This window comes from Colossoma macropomum, unplaced genomic scaffold, assembly GCF_904425465.1.
Source record: "Colossoma macropomum unplaced genomic scaffold, Colossoma_macropomum, whole genome shotgun sequence".
Taxonomy (NCBI): domain Eukaryota; kingdom Metazoa; phylum Chordata; class Actinopteri; order Characiformes; family Serrasalmidae; genus Colossoma; species Colossoma macropomum.
Window position 1 is genome coordinate 6399820 of NW_023494786.1, and position 10983 is coordinate 6410802.

The following is a 10983-nucleotide window of genomic DNA, read 5'->3' on the forward strand; positions in this document are numbered from 1 at the left end:
CTTTAACTGAGCTGTTTCATTGTTATTGATGTCTTCACTGGTAAGACCCTCAGAGGATGGAGATCCCAAATCCAGAAAAAGGGTAAAACCCTCTCAGTAAAAGTGTTATAGTGTGTTAACTCCTCTTTCCTCTTTCTGTATGTACCACTGCTTTTACTGTAGCCCAGCATCCACACTGAACCCCAGAAAGTGTTTCCTGTTCTTGCTGCAGACTTTTATCACACCCAGTGTCCGGTTCTCACTATGTCCGACCTCCACATCCCAGCAGTGTGACCGTATGTTAAAGCCCTCAGACCCACAACACTCGGATAAATCCCTCTTTATTATTAGGATAATCAGGAAGTGGTGATTCCTGGTATGTGCTTTCTACAGTAGTCAGGACATCAGACAGGTGGAGGTATGAGTGAGCAGTGTTGGGGTCCAGAGTAACAGGAGCTGATTGGGGAGAACAAAAGGAAACACCATGTTATTGCATTCATTTAGTTTTACAGCATTTTAGGCAAATTCCTTTTCTTCATTGTAAGTAAAACATAATCAGAATTTTAGGATACAGATTAATTTCACTGTTAAATGTACTAACTCACTAATTTCAGTATAGTAGATTTATGGTATTTACCTATATATTTATCTAACGCTGCCCTTATATGATTCAACATCATTGGTTTATCCATTTGACTCAGAATGAACATAGTTGACCACCAGTGGGGTGGCACCAAAAGGGTACTTCTATAGTAACAAGCTTGACAGTGTAAGAACTAAAGAACCCTTTTTGGTGCTATATAGAAACCTTTACAAAAGATTCTATGTAGAACCATCTACAGCATGTTGAACAACAATCTGAAGAACCCATTCATGCTGCACAGCACCCTTTAATCATGCAAAGGGTTTGTGAGTGTTCATGGTTCTATTTAGAACCATTTTCTTTACTAAAGAACGCTTGAAAACATGTTTTTTAAGAGTGTATGTAGGATCTTTTTCAAACTGTTCTCTATAGAATCATCTCCAGCACATGCTCTATCAATCTGAAGAACCCTTTCATGATACACAGAAACTTTTAATCATGCAAAACGTTCATGGTTCTATTTAGAACCATTTTCATTTACTAAAGAACGCTATGAAAACCATCTTTTTCAAGAGTGTCCTTAAGTATTTTTTCCAGTATCTGTACTTTGATGAAAACCATTTCTATTTTTGAGAATTTTATTTTCACTCCACTAAAATAGAAAAATATTCTGCTTTTTACTGCATTTTATCTGTCATTACTTGTATTTTATACATACACATTTCCAATAACAATTCATATAATAGACTATAAAGAAGATGTGCTGTATCTCCAGCAGCTCTGCCTTTTTAATGTCACCAACGTAGGATGTGTGACTAGTTTTGAAAGATTGGACCGCAGCACAGAGCAGCTTCGGACAGCTAGAGTGTCAAGATACACACCCAAGGATAAGATCGCTCTGAGACCGCTCCATCTTATGAGCGTAACACATGCTAACTTCCTGTGTTACATGGTTAGTAATGGTCAGTTGGTTGATCAGTTTGGCCTGTTGCACCAATGTAGAAGCTGCAAAACTAGCTATTGCCACACAGCTACAGGAAAGTGTCAGGTGGTTCTACGCTTGTGTTGTCTGTGCAGGTGAGGTGTGTGCGTATCAGTGCTGTGTGTCTCTGCTCTTCTGTGTTGTGTTGCTGAAAAAGAGCTGTGTGGTTAACTGGACCACTGATCTCTATCAGTGTGCAAGACTAACAGAAGCAGCGTGGAATTAAATTAAATGTGTGACTTGTTTCTTGTTTCTGATCAATGACTGTTTTGAATTAATAGTTAAGTTTGCCTGTTTTTAAACTCTCATTTTCATTTCTGGAGCTGCACACTTCTTAATACACTTAACAAAATCTTTTCAATAAACTCAGCTTACTGTACTGCAGCATCTCCTGCATGTTCTCCCCGACTCTGAAGTTCAGGTTAGAAAGGTGTTCTGCAACACTGAGCTCCTGATGACTCCTCTGGATCCTATGGTGCACGCTGAACTCTGATGGATATATTTATATTCATAACATACATTTATGATCATTTTCAAGGTTTGCGGATTATCCATAAAAGAACGTAGATGTTTGATGTCTCTCACTGACAAACATCTTTTTATTCCACGGTTATAAACACTATATACTAATAACTTCAGTATTTTTGCAAGTAAAATGGCTCATCATGAAGACAGAAATCAGCCATTTACTTACTCTTTCATTGTAGACTTCAAATTCTGAATGAAAGCAAAGAGAAAATTGAATCATAGTTACAGTTTAAATGAATGTTCAGTGATCTTGTATTATCTTATGATGTGTTCACTTGTGACATACAAGGTCTGGATACAAACAGTTGATATGCGTCTCACATTAAGCAAAAAGACCACATGTAAGTGTAGCTAGGATGAAATATATAAAATATAAAAATGCATTACAGTCTAAGTAAATTTGTATTGGGTTAAACCACTTACAGCTAAAACAACAAAATATACCAATAATTTGACTGAAATATGAGGAACACTTATGTTAACCGCATTCAATAAACAAACGGTAAACCTTCATTTTTTAGACAAGGACCTCATATATATCTTATATCTTGAAGACTCAGGAGATTAGCATTAACCATCTGATATAGACCTGTCAGAGATGTCTAAGCAGTGTGCTTATCTTAGACTTCTCCTTCATATCAGTTTTGTATCACTAGTCTGATTAAGGTCTGAAAACTCTGAAAACGTTTGAAAACTCTCAAAGCTGAAACGTCACCCTTGTAGCCTAGTAACTGCATTATTTTAGCTTAGCCATGAACTGACGTCTTCAAATGCAAACAGCATGCAAACATCCTTCTGGGGGGCACGTCATGCAACCAGATAAACAGAAATACAGAAACTTACCAGGTGTTTACTTGCATATAGACCACTGTAGTCGTGTAGTCAGCTCCATGCCCTTATGCTCATATTAGGGTCTAAGCCCTGATGTCTCTATGGCCAGAATGAATAGGGTTTTCAAAAAAATCGGCTCTATCGCACCCTTCACTTTTCACAGTTACAAGTAATGCATATGTGAACTGGCAGTGACGCCAGTTGTAACTGCACAAGTGTATTCTCTACTAAGTTACCCTCTATTTTTGGCATTTTGGGACCATTTTCCTGTTTTCCTGTTAAAAAACACATCACACGTCCCTTAAACTAGCTCTGACACTCAATGAGAACGTAAACACTCTAACCAGAGAATCTCTAGTGAGGAGAACTGCTTTGGGACTTTCTAACTGTACCTTATGTTAATATTTATTGAGGATTCACTCTCGGTTCTGTGTCTTTTGGTCATTTGATTTTCATTGCAAAACCAATATTGAAAAATGGGAAAATGAGTTAATTTTCTAATTTTATAAACCCAAGGCGCAGCTCTGCATGACATGCCTCTAAAGCTTCTTTCCCAAAACCTGTTTTTAACACTGTTTTTAATGCAAATATGTTGCTGTTGGTGAAAACTTGATCTTGATCTGATCAGTAGAACCCCATGATTGAAAGACTGTGGACTGAGGTCAACAATCATGCTAATTACCCACTGAAAGAAGCTCTCATTAAATTAACAGACCAAGAAGTTCTCAACCTCATGGACAACTTGGTCAGATTAGGTCAAGTTAGCAGCCTTGGATTAAGCAGAGTTGTGAATGCATGGAACACACAGAATACCTGGTATGTTTTGCAAGTTTCATATTGTTGCAAATTTTTATGCTCATTATTTTCCTGTAATGCACCTGTTTTCACTGTTTATCATTTCAGGCAAAGGGATCCTAAATCTCTTAGCAAAACATGGCTGTATAAGGAAGATTGCAGCAGATGTCTTGCGCAGTGCTGAAGCAGCAGCAGACCTGTACCAAGAAGAGGTGCGGTCATCACTTACCAGGCATTCTGTATTTGGAATGGTTCCATTCACCACAGAGGAAGACCGAGTGAGAGCAGAGGAAACATTTGCAGAGGGGTTTCCAGATATGACTGTGTTGTTTGAAAGTGCTGTGAACTATAATTACAGACCTTTTCAAGAAGCAGTGATTGGTCTTGTTGATGTTTCTAGGAGATAAATAGGCCAAATAGGCATTTCTTGCTCTTGTTTGTTTTAATTACAAATAAAAGTAGCAACTCTCTTTATGCCAAAGAAATAAAAAAGCACAATATGGATTTCAAAAATTAATTGCATTTGTTTCCACTTTGTTTCAATTTACTTTTTCACATTCTTTCCACTTCAAGCAGGGGTCATCAATTCCAGTTGAGGTTTGGAGTCTGGCACAATTTGATGACTGTCCTGCTCAAGCACATATTATATATTTTAACCAGCTGTCAAGTGAAATCAGATGAGTTTCAGCAGATAAATTACTGAACTGGGCCAGACTCCAGCCCTCCATGACTGGAACTTATCCCTGAACATATTTGTCATAGTGTTAAAGAAAAAAAATAAAAAGTAACATTAAAAATGCAAGTCAAAAGTCTGAACCCTTTTTTCCTTTCAAACATTTTACACACTCTTAAAAAACAAAATGTAACAATGTCTGACTTGAACACCTGGAAAGTCACTTAAAAACTGGGAACATTTAGGTGCTTTAATCGCATCTAAAGCCTGAGGATCAAGTTTTTTGTTCAATATGAACCATGGACAATAATGGCTTCCATTATATCCAAAACAATTTAGGTTTTCAATCCAGAATTTCTTTTAAAACTGCAAAAAGCATCAGACAGACCATTCACTCTCTTTATGCTATCTAAGGGCCATTCTGCACGACATTTCATGCTCTGTGAGGAATTCTCTGCCCACTGTTCAACACAGGCTCTACAGCCCAACAGGCTCAGGCAGCATGCAGAATACATAGGCTCGTCCATAGTTCCTGTTGTATACAATGCAAACAAATCCACAATATTTTCACTAGGAGCTTCATTATTAGACAAATCTTAGCACAGGCAAAGAACAGCATCAACTACTTACATTTCCCAAAAGTATGTACTGATTACTCACTGTCAAGTTAAAAATGCACACACTGTTGAAGCAATGTTGGAACAGAAAATCATTTTCATATTTGTATGCCCTTAATGTGTGTTAGTGTGATCTGTTTCAGATAAATGTAGGTCCTAAATAACTTTAAATAACACAAATATAATACAACACATACTTCTGCACACAGAGCATGAGAATGCCTCTTATTGCAGCTGTTATATCTTGCAGACCTTCAGAGGCAAGTATTAGCTCCTCTATTTTACTGAGCACTCCCTGCAGGCAGGTTGGGTCATCATCCCTACAACTAGACACACAAAACTCAAGTTAGTGGGCTCAAGCCTTACCCTGTTCTTCGGTGGTAAGAACTCCCATGGACCCTCACAGAGCAGGTACTATTTGGGTGGTGGATCATTCTCAGCACTGCAGTAACACTGACGTGGTGGTGGTGTGTTAGTGTGTGTTGCGCTGATACGAGTGGATCAGACACAGCAGTGCTGCTGGAGTTTTTAAACACTGTGTCCACTCACTGTCCACTCTATTAAACACTCCTACTTTGTTGGACCACCTTGTAGATGTAAAGTCAAAGACTCATCTGTAGCTCATCTGCTGCTGCACAGTTTGTGTTGGTCATCCTCTAGTCTTTCATCAGTGGTCACAGGACACTGCCCACAGGATGCTGTCAACTGATTATTTTTGGTTGGTGGACTATTCTCAGTCCAGCAGTGACACTGAGGTGTTTAAAAACTCCAGCAACACTGCTGTGTCTGATCTACACTCATCATCTATTTTGTCACCTCCACTTACTGCATATGTGTAAACTTTATAGTTCTACAATAACAGTTTGCAGAGCTTTTGTTTCTCTGGTCTGAGTGGATCAGACACAGCAGTGCTGCTGGAGTTTATAAACACCTCAGTGTTGCTGCTGGACTGAGAATAGTCCACCAACCAAAAATATCCAGCTCACAGTGTCCTGTGGGCAGCGTCCTGTGTCCACTGATGAAGGACTAGTGGATGACCAACACAAACTGTGCAGCAGCAGATGAGCTACTGTCTCTGACTTTACATCTACAAGGTGGACTGCCAAGGTGGGAGTGTCTAATAGAGTGGACAGTGAGTGGACACAGTGTTTAAAAACTCTAGCAGCAAAAAGTATGCAGATCAACAGATGGATTACAAACTGTAATGGTGTAAACATGCACCTATATGGTGAACAGACTTGATAAAATGGACAGAGTGGAGATATAAGTCAACAGAAAACAAATAGAAGCACAGTAAAAAAAAAGGTTTAAATTTTAATGGTAATTTTGCAATTAATGAACTTCCTCAAAAGTAATTCTTATTCTCCACCAAGGTGAACTAAGAGCAATTTCCTTTTAAACTCATATTTAACAGGAAATTTCTATCAGCACGGCAGCACAGTGACTGCTGTGATATCCCCCACCCCACATTAGAACTATTAGTACCCCCTAGGTAAATCCAGAGCGTGGGAGGAGTTTGGAGAAGCCATGGAAAAAGACTTTTGGTCGGCTTCAAGAAGGTTCTGGACGACTGTCTGGCGACTCAGGAGCGGTCGGGGTGGCTGCGCCCAAGCTGTATTCGGCAGGGGCGGGGAAGCTCTGACTTCAAATGAGGATATTGTCGGTCGGTGGAAGGAGCACTTTGAGGAACTCCTTAATCCGGGAGATATGCCTCCCTCATGGGAGTCAGGGCCAGAGGCTTCTGGCGTGTCAAGCTCCATTTCCCTGGTGGAGGTCACTGAGGTAGTTGGCAAGCTCTTCAGTGGCAAGGCACCGGGGGTGGATGAGATTTATCCGGAGATGCTTAAGGCTCTGGATATTGTGGGGCTGTCGTGGCTGGCACGCCTCTGCAATATTGCATGGACCTCGGGAACAGTACCCTTGGACTGGCAGACCGGGATGGTGGTCCCTATTTTTAAGAAAGGGGACCGGAGGGTGTGTGCAAACTATTGGGGAATCACACTGCTCAGCCTCCCTGGGAAAGTCTATGCCAAAGTGCTGGAAAGGAGACCTCGACCGATAGTTGAACCTCAGATTGAGGAGGAACAATGCGGATTCCGTCCTGGCCGTGGAACAATGGACCAGCTTTTCACCCTCTCACGGATTGTTGAGGGGGCATGGGAATTTACCAACCCAGTCTACATGTGTTTTGTGGATTTGGAGAAGGCTTACGACTGTGTTCCCCGAGATATCTTGTAGGAGGTCCTCCGGGAGTATGGGGTGAGAGCTGTGTTCGTATACTCGGCATTAAGTCGGACTCTTTCAGTGTTAGCGTTGGACTCTGTCATGGTTGTGCCCTGTCTCCACTCCTGTTCGTGATATTCATAGACAGGGTGTCAAGGCGTAGCCGTGGTCAGGAGGGCATTATGTGTGGAGGCCGAAGGGTGGCATCTCTGCTATTTGCAGATGATGTTGTTCTTTTGGCTGGATCACATGGATGCTAAGTGTGAAGCGGTTGGTATGCGGATCAGCACCTCCAAGTCTGAGTCCATGGTCTTAGCCCGGAAAAGGATGGCATGCCCACTCCAGGTAGGGGGAAAGGACTTGCCCCAGTTGGAGGAGTTAAAGTATCTCGGGGTCTTGTTCACGAGTGATGGGAAGAGGGATCGTGAGAGGGATTATATCTCCAAGTGTACTTTAGGTAGTTTCCACTTCTTGCTCTGGTTGAGTTGATTAAGGGTCGACTCCATTACAGCCAAAATCTTTCTGGAATTTTGTTTCCAGTAGACAGACCCTAAATTGGAGAAAAGGAAAAAAATACAACTCCTTAGTGTGGTCAGCTATAAACTACCTATCCAATAGGAGGAACAAGTGAAAAACAAAGTGAAAGCATGAAGCACTGGATGCTCTCCCAGGACAGCAATGCAGGACAAAAGGCCATTTCAATGACTGTGTGACTGTATCGCTGGTCATTCCCTTATGCAGTTGTTTTTTAATAGCAAATTTCTCCACTAATATGTTTTAAGAATTCTAATCCAACTACAACACAGAAAATGAGATTGTCAAAGAAACTGAAATGATTTGGTGAGTAACTTTTGACGTTCAAAGACAAATGAAGACAGGCTTTAACTCTTGTCCCTTCAGTGTCAAGGGTTTCATTGCCCTGTGCATCTGTCAGGACAAAGGAGTCTTCACTGCCCAGAGCTTCTCTGACAATTAGAAATAGGTTTAAGTTAGGTTTTTAGATTTGTGAAGCTAGGTTTTAGATTTTTAAAGTGGAAACCACACTGAAAACAGAAGCATTATGACAACCAGAACAACGACTGCAGTTTAACTAGATCAAGAGTTTTTGGAAAAACGTAGCTGCCAACAGCTGTAACTGTTAACTTACCTTTGAAATGATCTTGCTATTGGTGTTCTTGGGGTGCCCATATATGCTGTTGGCCCAGATGTAGCTGAGGGTGCAGAGCGCATAAAACTAAACTGTGGTCTGCTCAAGGTCGTTGGAGACGGTTCTTACTGTTCTACGCTCACCCCATGTACTTCATTATGTCCTCGAGGATGAAGGTCAATGACACTGAATCTCCCACTTTTGTTAGGTAAAATTGCCAAGTGGTTATCATCCGTGATATACAGAGTGCTGGTGTTGACCTACGACATGATTCATAGACGACAGCAAGGGTTTAAGTTGAAATCTTTACTAATAGAGTCAAAGTAAAACCTCGAAAGACATTGACTGGCAACATCAAGTACACCTCCTTGTATCTACAATCATTGTCTGCTTTATCGGCTCCACTTATCATATAGCACTCTGTAATAGGTATTCAATTCCAGATTGCAGTCCAGGTTTCTCTGCATAATTTGTTAGCCCTCTTTCACCCTGTCAGTGTCACTGCAGTGCTGAGAATGATACACCACCCAAATAATACCTGCTCTGTGGTGGTTCTGTGGGGGTCCTGACTACTGAAGAACAGGGTAACAAAGTATGCAGAGAAACAGATGGACTACAGTCTGTAACTGTAGAGCTACAAGCTACAACATGCTCCTATATGGTCAGCGGAGCTGATAACATGGACAATGAGTGTAGATACAAGGAGGTGTACTTAATGAAGTGGCCAGTCAGTGATTGTTGCGTGTCACAGAAGTCTGTAACAAGCTTAAAAAGTCTATATTTATGCCAAATTTCCATTAATTGCAAGTTATATAACACAGTAAAACCCTATACCCTGCCAGGAAAGGTGTGTAAGGAACCATTACAGTGAGCCCAGGAAAAAAAGGAGTGAAACATCTTTAGTACATGTTACATCTATCACTGGGAATGCATACATTATATACTGTATATGTGCAAATATTGCCTATACAGACACCAGTGAAAACAGTATTATTGCAGTGTGGTAACTGAAGAAAAAAAAACACATTAGGTTTCTGAATTAAACACACCTGTAAATGGCTTTCAGTATAAACAAGTTAGCTAGCACAGTTATTTTAGCTTGAAGACCCATAGCCCTCGTCTACACTGTTAGCTAGCTAAAACAGACTTATTGACAGATTTTTGTTCTCTAAGCTCAATTTTCTGAACACTTTGCTAATATAAGTTAATTTCTACCACATAAGGAAATCAGGCTGAAAGAACTAATTTACAGCAACACTGTTGATTATGAGCTAGCTAGTTATATTAGTTAGCTAGTGATCTAATATGTTATTAATGAAAAACGGCACTTTGTTTTTTTTTTTTTTTTTCAAAGAGATAACCAGAGAACCTGTAGGGAGGAGAATTCCCACTCTGCAATGTCTTCCGGTTTTCTCAAACGCTAGAGGGCGCTCCCGAGTGAGTCCAAAATGAATGGGTTGATATGGAGCATTTGAGAAAAATCATAGTTTATAAATTCTTAACCATTTTTAATGTAAAAGAATGCTATCATTTCCTGAACACAGAACAGCATAAAACATTTTAACACAGCTGTTATATTTTTAAGAGCTTTTAAACTCGAGTTAAAAGAGTTTAAAATCATCACCCTCTAGCAGTAATGCCCGCCTCCTGCTGCCCAAAACCTGTTTGCTGTAGAAAAAGAAAATATATTGTTAGTCGTTGAGCTCCATTCACTCTCATTCATTGAGGACCCACTCGCGAGCGCCCTCTGCTGTTCAGCAATACTGTTTTTGATGTAACAGGGGAAATAGGAAGTGGCCAGGCTTCTCATAAACCAGCTATAGATTAACTGCTTACCTGTAAAACCCGGCTGATATTTTTCACAGTCACGTCATCCTCTCGTAACATGACTCGAGTATTAGCCCTAAAGAGCACAAACGAATCCATAATTCCCCTCCAGCTTCTCTTCTTCTGGAGCCAGCTTGGTGCGAAACCGCAGCAGAACGGTGACGTTTACATGACCCATAAATGTCAATAACTTCCTGTTGGGTATGAAGGAAGAAAATATCAATATATAGTGAACTAAAATCTAAACATGGCCGATTCTGATATTCCCCATACTTGTGTTTTGATGCATTGGAAAGATAAGAAAAATCAAATAAAGTCTGCATTCTCTAGTGCTTTTGATAAAATTCAAAACAGTGCCGTTCTCTGTTTTCCCATTGCTGGATTAGAAACGAAAACCAATTAACGAAAGGTACACGGACCCAGTGGCAGCTGCCACAATATTATAATAACAATATGAACAATATAAATACAGGATAGTTCACAGCTTTAATTCTTAAGTATGAAGCCAATAACAAGTTGCTATAAGTTCACCTCTGAAGATGTAACATTACAGTATTATTCTTACTCATCATTACTGGGCAGCGTGACTTTCATTTCTCTTTGATTTCGCTGCTAAATGATGGGAGTCCTGTAGAGTCTCTTCCCCATATCGCTTCAGTTTTTTGCTGACAGAATAGCTGCATCAAATATTAAATTTGGATAAATAAACTGCGACCCTTTATTCTTCTTATGTTGATTTTATAATTTGTTTATGAAACTGTAAAACAAAGCTGTTTCTTGTTTTTTTCCACTGACAAT